General features: G+C 32.6%; 1 long non-coding RNA gene across 2 annotated transcripts; it reads left to right on the top strand.

Moving 5' to 3' along the window:
- The first annotated feature begins 2,732 nt into the window (after positions 1 to 2,732).
- Positions 2,733 to 9,128, top strand: LOC127725433 (uncharacterized). 2 transcript variants are annotated; one of them, XR_007993002.1, is made up of 5 exons: positions 2,733 to 2,793; positions 4,597 to 4,682; positions 5,018 to 5,099; positions 7,613 to 7,832; positions 8,423 to 9,128. It is a non-coding gene; the product is annotated as an uncharacterized LOC127725433 (long non-coding RNA). The 2 variants fall into 2 exon arrangements; XR_007993001.1 differs by having other exon boundaries at positions 7,613 to 9,128.
- Positions 9,129 to 10,752: the final 1,624 nt, after the last annotated feature.

Below are 10,752 nucleotides of genomic sequence, written 5' to 3'. Positions count from 1 at the left end.
AACAGTACTCTGTTGTGTCAATGCTGTGGCACGGGCTTTACCGCCTATGATAATCTTTAAAGGGCAGCGGGTAAGTGAAGCTCTGAAAGGAAATGCAACACCTGGCTCCGAATTTGGATGTAGCAAATCCTCATTTATAGACGGTGATCTATTTGACAAGTGGTTCACCAACATCTTCTTGAAAAAATTGACAGCAGCCAGACCCTTTCTTTTGATACTTGATGGTCATTCATCACACCTGAATTTTGATACTTTACAGAAAGTAAAACAGAACCAGAATGAAATATGCTGTCTCCTCTTTTGTAGATTATTTAATACCGCATTTCAGTCTTCAATGAATATGGTTAACATTTTTAGAGGTTTTCGTTCGACTGAAATGTATCCATTTAATCAAAGAGTCACACAAGCAGAAGCGTATGGGCCGTCTCCAACATCTTTACTAGACACCAAGTCACCACAAACGGAAGACAAACCAGAACATGAAAATACAGACCGTAATAAAAGCACGGTTGAAACACCACAATCTACCCAAAATGAACTTGCAGAAACACAGACAAACACCATCGCTGTCGTCGATGATGTTCAAGAGGTACCCGATCGTCCAGCATATCCGATGATTGACACTATTAGAAATCAACAAGAAATACTCATGACAGTAAATACAGCACCGTATACTAACTCTGCACAGGAAAATTTTGATGAAATTTTAGTAATATCGGAAGTTAAGAAAAATCAACCAAAGAAAAAAAAATAAAAGGATAACAACAGCAAGGCTGTTAACTGACAAGAACTACCTCATCGAAATGAAAGAAAAAATAAAAATGAAAGAACAGAAAGAAATGGAAAAGTAAGAAAAAAGACGCGATCGAGATGAGAAGAGAAAAGAAAAATTAATTATTTTGCTAACAAAACAAAAAGGTTCAACGCGAACAACGAAATAGACAACTGGTGCCAAAAAATTGAAAAAGAAAGCGCAGATGACAAAGAAAACGCAGATAGTGGCTTATATTGTGCATTGGGTGACGGGTACTACTTTGACAACAACAGTGATGATGAGGACTTGATCAGGTGTACAAAGTGCCAAGACTGGTATCACGAGTCCTGTACTGGAAAATTTGGGAGTGATTTGAGACAATTTAAATGTAGGAAGCACTGAGGGTACCAAACGATATTTACAATCGTTTTTCATTATAATGTAATACCATGGCTTTATTTGATTGAGTCCAGTTTAACAATACAAATTTCAATGACATATTGAGAAGCATTTCATTTACAATAAATCTATAAATAGTCTACAACTGACTTTATTGAACAGTGGACTTTTGGTATCTGTGATATTTTTTATTTTAATATGCTTTGAAATAACTGTCATTCCAGACCAACAGGCAAACGGAACAATTCGAAATATGGTGGCCAGTTAACCCAAAGCCATGGGGTAACTCGCCACATAAGATGTGAAAAATCATTCAAGTTCCTTCTCTTATTATTGAATATAAACATACATTTGCTATTGGTATATGAAGCACACTCTATACACTTAGGTTTCACATAAAAATGTATCACCAAAGTTGCGAGGGGAAGATGCAGTAGCTTGAATAGTTCTTATGGTAGCGAGTTACCCCAGGTTCCCCTAACTGCTAGTACTATCAGATCCATACGGTTGTGGCTTAAATCTTTTTTTCCTTATGTATGAATCTGTTTCAAGTTAGAAGCCTGTAATTCAGTGGTTGTTGTTTGTTGCTTTAAATCATATCTTATTCGTTTATTGTTTTGAATCTACATCAGGCCGTTTGTTTTCTCGATTGAATTGTTTTACATTTGTCATGTCGGTGCCTTTAATAGCTTGCTATGTGGCGTGGATTTTGTTCATTGTTGAAAGCCGTACAGTAACCTAAAGTTGCAAAATTTTACTTCATTTGGTCCTTGTGTGAAAAAGAGGGACGAAAGATACCAGAGGGACAGTCAAACTCATAGATCGAAAACAAACTGACAACGCCATGGCCAAAAATAAAAAGACAAACAGACAAATAATAGTACAGATGACACAACATAGAAAACTAAAGACTAATAGGTCTAGGGGTGATCTCAGGTGCTCCGGAAGGGTAAGCAGATCCTGCTCCACATGTGGCACCCGTCGTATGAGAGTTGTCTCATTAGCAATCATACCACATCTGCTTATTGTTATATACATTTGCGGAAAAAAAGAAGATGATAGGGCTTTCAAAACACAGGCAACACTAAGAGGGCATACATTAGGACGATACAACAATAGTGAATATCAAAATGTTTTATTTAGCTTTATTAAATATCATTTTAAAAAATGGCCAAACGCTATTTTCAGTTTTGTGAACTATCAATGGAATTTCAATGTGTAATTGATGGTCTGATACGGCGAGTTATCAAAAGCCGGAACATTAACTCAAAGAAAATATTATTGTCACAATATCAGTATTCAAAATCTAAAGACTATGGAAAACGCTACATATCAATTGTAAGCAGTGTGAAACAGTGTGTTCAAATCCAACTCACTTAACTACAAGAAATAATTACACAACTACACAGTTTCTCATTTTAAACAGGATTTATTTACATATTTAAGTACTTCGTCAGCCTAAATAAAGATTTATATAGTGATGTGACAAATGATAATATCATGTTTCATTTTAATGTTCTAAGCTATCGATACCACTACAACATATGTATATGGAGTTTTGATTTTTCAAACATGACCTGTGTTACTACAATGGTTGTTTATTGGATAAGCTATTTGCTTATTGAATATTTCTGTCATAGGTAAATCAAGCTTGAACTCATTATTGAATCTAAATCTTTAGTTATATTCAAACATATTTTTTTAAGTTATATTTTAAATTTGATACTATCAACTTAGACCATTAGCTATTTGATAGATTGATTGTTGGTTGCTTATCGTCCAGTGGTTGGCTATTTGAAACAATACATGTATACATTGTATATTTGACATACCCGCACTTCAAACGTGCCCTTTGTACGAACGCCTAATCATGTCTTCATTAAAAAACGCTCAAAATGTACCCCCTTGATAAAAATGTGATTCGTTTTGAGAGAGAAAATCCAGTCTCACTTTATTTATAGATATAAAATTAAATATAAAACTGATAAAAAAAAGTATGTTCCTCCAGTAATTATTATTATTTTAAGACATACACAAATTTCATATTGTAAAGTTAAAATATTTATGAAACATCTTTACCACGTATACTGACCTAAAACACCAAATGCACCAATTTTACTTCACTTTGTGCTTAACCGTTCGACTTCGGAGATTAAGTGTTTGTGTATGGTGTTAAATCCCACTGCATTGGTTGCTGTCGAGAACGTTTAACAACTCATGCACCAACAACGGCTGTACCAGGTACGCATTTAGACAATGAAGTATCTTCAGTGATGCTTGAGGTCAAACTATTAGTATATCAGCTTACACGAATTGCCTAAATGAACATTGTATACAGAAATAAAATATAACACATCTGTATGATAAATGCCTAATGAACAATATTTTTGCCATTTTCAATTTCTAAATTTGTCATGGATATGGAAGAAATGTTTGCAACTGTGACCAATATTAAGATTAACACTATAAATGTATGGATGCTTTGTAAAATATACATTTTATAATTCGTTTTAACATCCTTTAGGCTACGACCCTTCTGACCATATCTCCAATTTAACGAAGTCTCTATTTTTCCTCGTTTCTTTAACTCAGTAACTCTTTTTATTTCCGGGAATTTTGACCCAAATACATCGGCATTGATGTCATTGAATAGCAGTTTTCTGAGTACGAACAGTTTATTTGGTTGATGTCCAGTGAGTCAAAAATGTTTATATACCAGTGTCAAGATTTAAAAGTACTTGTTTTAAGATAAGATTTTCATTCCAGTAACTAGATATACATGTAGTTTATGTTCTATGTTTTAAAAAGGGTTAATATTCTGTTTATTTTTTATTCAACATCTTGTATGGAGTACAGTTATTTATTCATTTATTTTCAATGTAAGCTATCTTAAAACTATTGTATAATTAATACTGTATGTATAGCGAGCCTCGCTTTTCGTCCTGTTTCTAGAGCTCGTACAAATAAATTTTATATTTTCCGACAATGTACATATATTGTTTTTATCCTGCAATTTACATCCGGCACTTGAAGCTTTAGTTGTTTAAATCCAAATCATTGTCTCTGTTTTTTTTCAAAGAAATCGACATAGTTTAAACGCAGACCGGGGTTAGGACGCCAAAATGAAAATAAAAGAGATAACGGCATTATTTTTTTTGATTTTCAGATATAATTCAACAAGTCAAATTTGTATGCAATATTTTACCAAAATCTGTGACATAGCCCATTTACTGTTCCTTGATCTTAAAGCATACATATATTATATTGTGTTATTAACAAATGTCATTTTCTTTGTTTTTGTTTCAAACGCCTTAGAAAACCTGAGACAGTTTAGAATATGCCACCAATAAATTTGGATTAACAGATACTATATGTTTCGGGAGAAGTCGTCCGATGAAATTATTCTTTCTTTGACACGTTTTCATTATAATATTTTATTACAGATGGTCATAATGACCACATGTGGGTGAAGTATCGAAATAAAGAGTTTATGCTAGTCCATCAAAAAATGACATGGATGGAAGCTCAGGTATAACACATTCGAAATTGCCTAAGTTAATGAAAAAAATTGTAAAATATGTGGTAAAATAAAAAAAAAACTTCAATTTTGTTCCAGGCAAGTGTAATGAGTTGATTTGTTTGGCTAATGCAGTGTATTAAGCGATATTTTGATAACGTGGCACAGTAATTGAAATTGCTTTTCCTAACACGGGTCTGATGTCACAGAATTCTTATGATATTATTGTTGAGGGAAATTGCAAATCTTATTACTTGACATTCTTTCAGTAAACAAAATGCATAGATAAGATGAAAATGTTGAACAAAATGCTAACTCTGAACTTAAACTTATCTTACAAATTGTAGAGTGTATGTTATTCACTTGGCGGCTTTCTTGCAACTGTATCTAATTCTGATGAAATGGAATTTATCAAGTCAATGACAAACGGTAAGTTCCATTCTCCATTCTTTACATTACAACCAACAGGCGATCTGCAGTTGGTCGATACGAAAAGTCATTAATGATTCTATAAAGCATGGAACTCTACTTGTTTTATGAAATAAAAATTGGTATTTTTCTTAAAGAAATACTTATTGAATATCCGTAAATTAATGTCATGTTATTCCGATTAAACCAGAAACTGCGCAATTCAGTTATGTCTAAATGGTTCTTAAGAACTAACTGCTCCGATCACGCTAATACGTAAAAGCTAACAGCAGTTTTCGTTAAGCTGATTTTCATTAAAAGAAGGAGAAATATAGTGATATATATGTATTTAAAAGTCTATAGAAAACAACCAGCAAATTTAATACACATTGGGTCGTCTGAAGACAATTCCACACACGAAAACACAAGACACAACACGTTTTTATACATATATCAGGCTGCATAAAATAAAATTCACCTACAAACATCTTTTGTTTTCTTGCTTAATTATTAAATGAACTAACCATTTGTGAAAAAAGGTGTGACGAAATAATTATCTAAATGCAATAGTTTATTGACATCAATACTGAACTACATCACCTTTGTACTTGAACAAATATATCGACGATCATGAATGTTATATACCAAGTTTACCTTAATCATAGTTGAGATTCAAAAGCAGGCGCTAAAAACTGTTAAATCAACAGTATTCTCTGAAAATCGAATGTAGGTATATATTCATGTTTTGTTAGTTAACTCATACAACGATTTATTATTTCTATTTTCCTTTTATCAAATTATCTATGAAAACTACGAAAGCCTATTAGGGTCACAAAAAAAAATTATTTATCTCGTAATTACGAAAAAAACGAATGCGTAATTACGAGATTATTGTCGCGTAATTACGAAATAATCATTTTTTAACTCGTAATTACAAGATAATCATTTTTTAACTCGTAATTACGAGATAATTATCGCGTAATTACGAGAAAACTATCTCGTCATTACGATATAATCATCGCGTAATTATGAGAAAACTATCGCGTAATTACGAGATAAGAAGTTTTTTATCTCGTAATTACGAGATAATTATCGCGTTATTACGAGATAATTATCGCGTAATTACGAGAAAACTATCGCGTAATTACGAGATAAAATAAACTGCTTCGCTGAGCGCAGCTGGATACGCCCGCAGAGGTCCAACCCTGAACAGTTGGGGCAAAAATGGACACAATATTCAAGCTTGATACAGGTCTGAATTTGGATTGTAATTAAATATTTGACATATTATAGGTTTCTGAATAAATGTAGTCAAAGAACTTGAAATTGGTTATATGAATTAAATATATATTCAATTAAAGATTTCTTGCTGTTGTGCAATACACTGTGCTGTTGCGCAATACTTAGTAAATCTGTTGTCAGACTATAAACAAATAAAGTTCAATTAATTCTCAATGTCATATTAGAAATTTATGAAAATGTAAAGGGAGCTTACATCAATAGATATAAACTATTCACCAAAGTTTCATGAGAATTGTTGACAGCATTTTTGAGTTATTGTCCGAAAACTTGAAAATCACCCCTTTTTTAATGAATAAAACCCAATAACTCAGAAATGATAAATGAAAAAATTATAAAATTCTAAACAGAGCTTACATCAATAGATATAAACAATTCACCAAAGTTTTATAAGAACCGCTGAAAGCATTTTTTATTTTTTGTCCGAAAACTGGAAATACCCCTTTTTTTATAAATAAAATCCAATAACTTGGAAACGTAAAATCTAAAATTTATAAAATACGAAAGGGAGCTCACGTCAATAGACATAAACAATTCACCAAAGTTTTATGCAAATTAGTTAAAACGTTTTTGAGTTAATGTCCGACATGTTGACGACGGACGGACGGACGGACAGACGGACAACGGTATACCATAATACGTCCCGTAAACGGGCGTATAAAAATGATTATCTCGTAATTACGAGACAAAAAAATGATTATCTCGTAATTACGCGATAGTTTTCTCGTAATTACGCGATGATTATCTCGTAATTACGAGATAAAAAAATGATTATCTCGTAATTACGCGATAGTTTTCTCGTAATTACGTTATTTTTTATCTCGTAATTACGCGATAAATATTTTTTTTTGTTACCCTAATAGGTTTTCGTAGTAAACCGACTCTCCAATAGATAAAAAAACCAATTATATTTAAAAAATGATTATCCCGTAATTACGAGATAAAAAAGGATTATCTCGTAATTACGCGATAGTTTTTTCGTAATTACGCGATAATTATCTCGTAATTACGCGATAGTTTTCTCGTAATTACGAGATATTTATCTCGTAATTACGCGATAAATATTTTTTTTTGTGACCCTAATAGGCTTTCGTAGAAAACCGACTCTCAAATAGATAAAAAAAAAATACAATTATATTTGAATAGTTCAATCTATTTCATGTATTCATTCATCACGTTTCCACTTTTTCCACTTATTTTTCTTCTTATCTTTTTTTTATTTACTCCATGCACAGTATACCCTAACAGCATTTGGTTGGGCGGTACAGACATGTTTGCTGATCAAAGATGGATCTGGATAGAGAATTTAGAGCCAATATCATATAACTACTAGTATATTGGTACTCATGAACCATCTGGAGGATCGGGGGAGAATTGTTTAGTTTGGCTTAACCATAAAGGATTCTTTTGGCATGATACTTCCTGCAAAAATAACTTCAAATTTGTTTGTGAGCGGTAGTTACTTATTCATCGTGTACAATGCATTTTTCCGTTGTCTTTATGAAAGTACAGGCTCTCACTTTGTTAACCAAAGATTATTTGGTTTGACATTATTCAATAATTTTAAAACAGCATTAACCATATCTGTTTAAAAAGGTCAATTGATAAATTTTAAAATAAGCCTTTCTCAGACCGACCTTTCAGATTAAATACAAAAGGACAATAATCGAGAACATTACTTATTTTAACATAGATATAAGAAGATGTGGTATGAGTGCCAATGAGACAACTCTCCATTCAAGTTACAATTTGTAAAAGTAAACCATTATAGGTCAAAGTACGGCCTTCAACACGGAGCCTTGGCTCACACAGAACAGCAAGCTATAAAGGGCCCCAAAAATGACTAGAGTAAAACCATTCAAACAGGAAAACAAACGGTCTAAGCTATATAAAAAACGAGAAACACTTATGAACCACATCAGCAAACGACAACCACTGACCATCAGGTTCCTGACTTAGGACAAGTGCAAAAAAATGCAGCGGGTTTAAAAGTTTTAAGAGGCGCCATCATTCACCCTAAGTACATCTGTTTGGTTTTTTTTCAGTAATGGAAGGAAAAAAGAGCCTTGAACAGTGACGAAATATTCTATTACATGGTTCAAATAAAATACAAGAATAACGTTATTGTGATTAATTTTATGGTTTGAACTGTTCTTGTCGAACGATACGAAAACGTTTGGGGAGCAGGTCAATTTGTTACGGGTAATATGTCAGAAACAATAATGCAGTCAGCTGACTACAAAACTCCGTAATTCCAGGGTTACGACAAATTTAGGCTTTTATCATAAAGGTTCTATCGTCTTAACAAAAACTTTAAACATTTATTTTGTTAACCTCTCAACAGAGTCTGCGGTAGTGTCAATTCCTTCATACTTATTCTTGCTTGCATTAAACTATCAGATCTGATTATTGAATATTCAAAACAATTTCGTAGAACCTGTGAAATTGGCTGAAGTTAATTTCAGTGAAGCTTTTCATTAAGTTAAAAATGGGAAGATTAAGACAATAAAGCTTTGCAGATACAAACGCCAAGTTGTTTTCAACACGAAACGATTGTTTTCTTGGTAATATGTTCAACGTTCAACCTCTCCATCAAATGTCCCAGTCAATTATTCAAATCAGAGCTACAAAAGGAGCTGGAACTTTATACGGACTCTAAGTTAGTCACTGTAAATTACAATTCTGTCCAAAATAGTGATAATATTCTACTAGAAAAAATATTTTGTCATATATAAAGACTATTTGTTGTTAGTTGTTGTTTTTCTCTCTTTGTATGTGTGGTTTTTGTTCGAATAGGGTGTTGGTAGTTAATGTGATCTGTTGTGCTGTGTGGTACTTTTTACGGTTCCTGCATATAGGTAACATAGATCTTACATTGAATTGGTAATAACAAAAAATGTAAACTGTCGAATAAAGATAATTGAGTATATCTCCCAGTTGATACGATATTCCGGAGCTTGCATTTTCTATTATCATTTCCTTGATAGAGGATTGCTGCTAAAAAGGAAGCTATTGAACCAAGGCTTCCAAGTAGTGAGGTTAAAGTCACCCTTTCGTACATTTAATGAACGCCATAAGGAGTTGGTTGATCGTTATATAAGATCTGTTTCACATATGACGACGAATATGTTCCCATTGTCGTAACCACAACCCCGTCCTCGTTCATCGAATGTGACATCACCTAATTACGATAAGGCCACGTTTTGGACCTTGGATCTCGACATTGAAATGGTATGATAAATCTATCAAATAATGTCCTTCGAATGTTAGCACGACATTAGTCTGTAAGATATGAGTATTGATAGTTTTGAAATTTGCCTTTTAAATTTCCATAAGGGTTTCACATTTGTTACTTTTATTGCAAAACTGCAAATTAAAAATGTCAAAATAGACACATTTTGGAGCTTGTCATTTATATTTAAATACGAGTCCATGCATTAGCCAAAACATATCTTTTTATATAGTATGTCTTAAAAACAAAGACGGTATTTAGAATTTCAAATATTTGCCTTTGAGCGCTCCTGGTTAAGTTAGGTCTACAAAAGAGCTTAGGACGCATAAAATTTTAATTTTTATATCAAATTAAGGGTCGATACCGCTCCTGTCCTCGAGGGTATAAACTAAGGACTTCTTGAGAAACTAAGGTTCCAACTCCCTCCGGTAAAGTTGACCTTATATTGATTGCTCGCATCACGGTGCGAAGCTATTAGTTTCATACGATATTCACGCCATCTGCGTTATAAAACAAAAGGATATATAAAAGATAAACAGCTAAGTCAATACTACTTGATACCCCAGAATTGTGCATTAGAATTATTGTGAGAATGATCTGAAATATTTATGAGGCATATAATAACACGTTAATAACATTGCTGTGTACGAAAACATGCACAAGGATATCCATGTGCAAATAAATATTGCGTCAAAATGACTGTTAAAAGTCCCATAACTTTATGGAACGATAAACCATAAAATTTTCAAAATCCAAAACGAGTATAGATTCGCCAATACCAACAGCAGTGTAAAGTTTGTAGTTAATCCAAACATTATAGACCTAGAGTATGCCATGTAGAATATAACCTTTAGTCCCATAACTGTTAAATGAAAAATCTCAAAGTTTCAATTTTCAAATTTCTGCAAAAATGCTAGGGTGCAGTTGAATAAAACGAAAGTGTTATAGGTGGCGTTAAACTCTTCCATACAACACAAATCAAAATACAGATTTCAGTCGCGTTTTTCTTCAGATATCACTTGATGGTCTAATATGACAAATAAACGAATATTAAATATATTTAAAAAGAGGAATAATAGGTATATAGATTTGTAGCTATAATAAATTTCTAAAATATGATATATGTCTATATAGTCTATAAAT

Source organism: Mytilus californianus, unplaced genomic scaffold (assembly GCF_021869535.1).
Source record: "Mytilus californianus isolate M0D057914Y unplaced genomic scaffold, xbMytCali1.0.p SCAF_15, whole genome shotgun sequence".
Classification (NCBI taxonomy): Eukaryota; Metazoa; Mollusca; class Bivalvia; order Mytilida; family Mytilidae; genus Mytilus; species Mytilus californianus.
The sequence above is the reverse complement of the archived record's forward strand: the minus strand, read 5'-3'. Positions and strand labels throughout refer to the sequence as shown.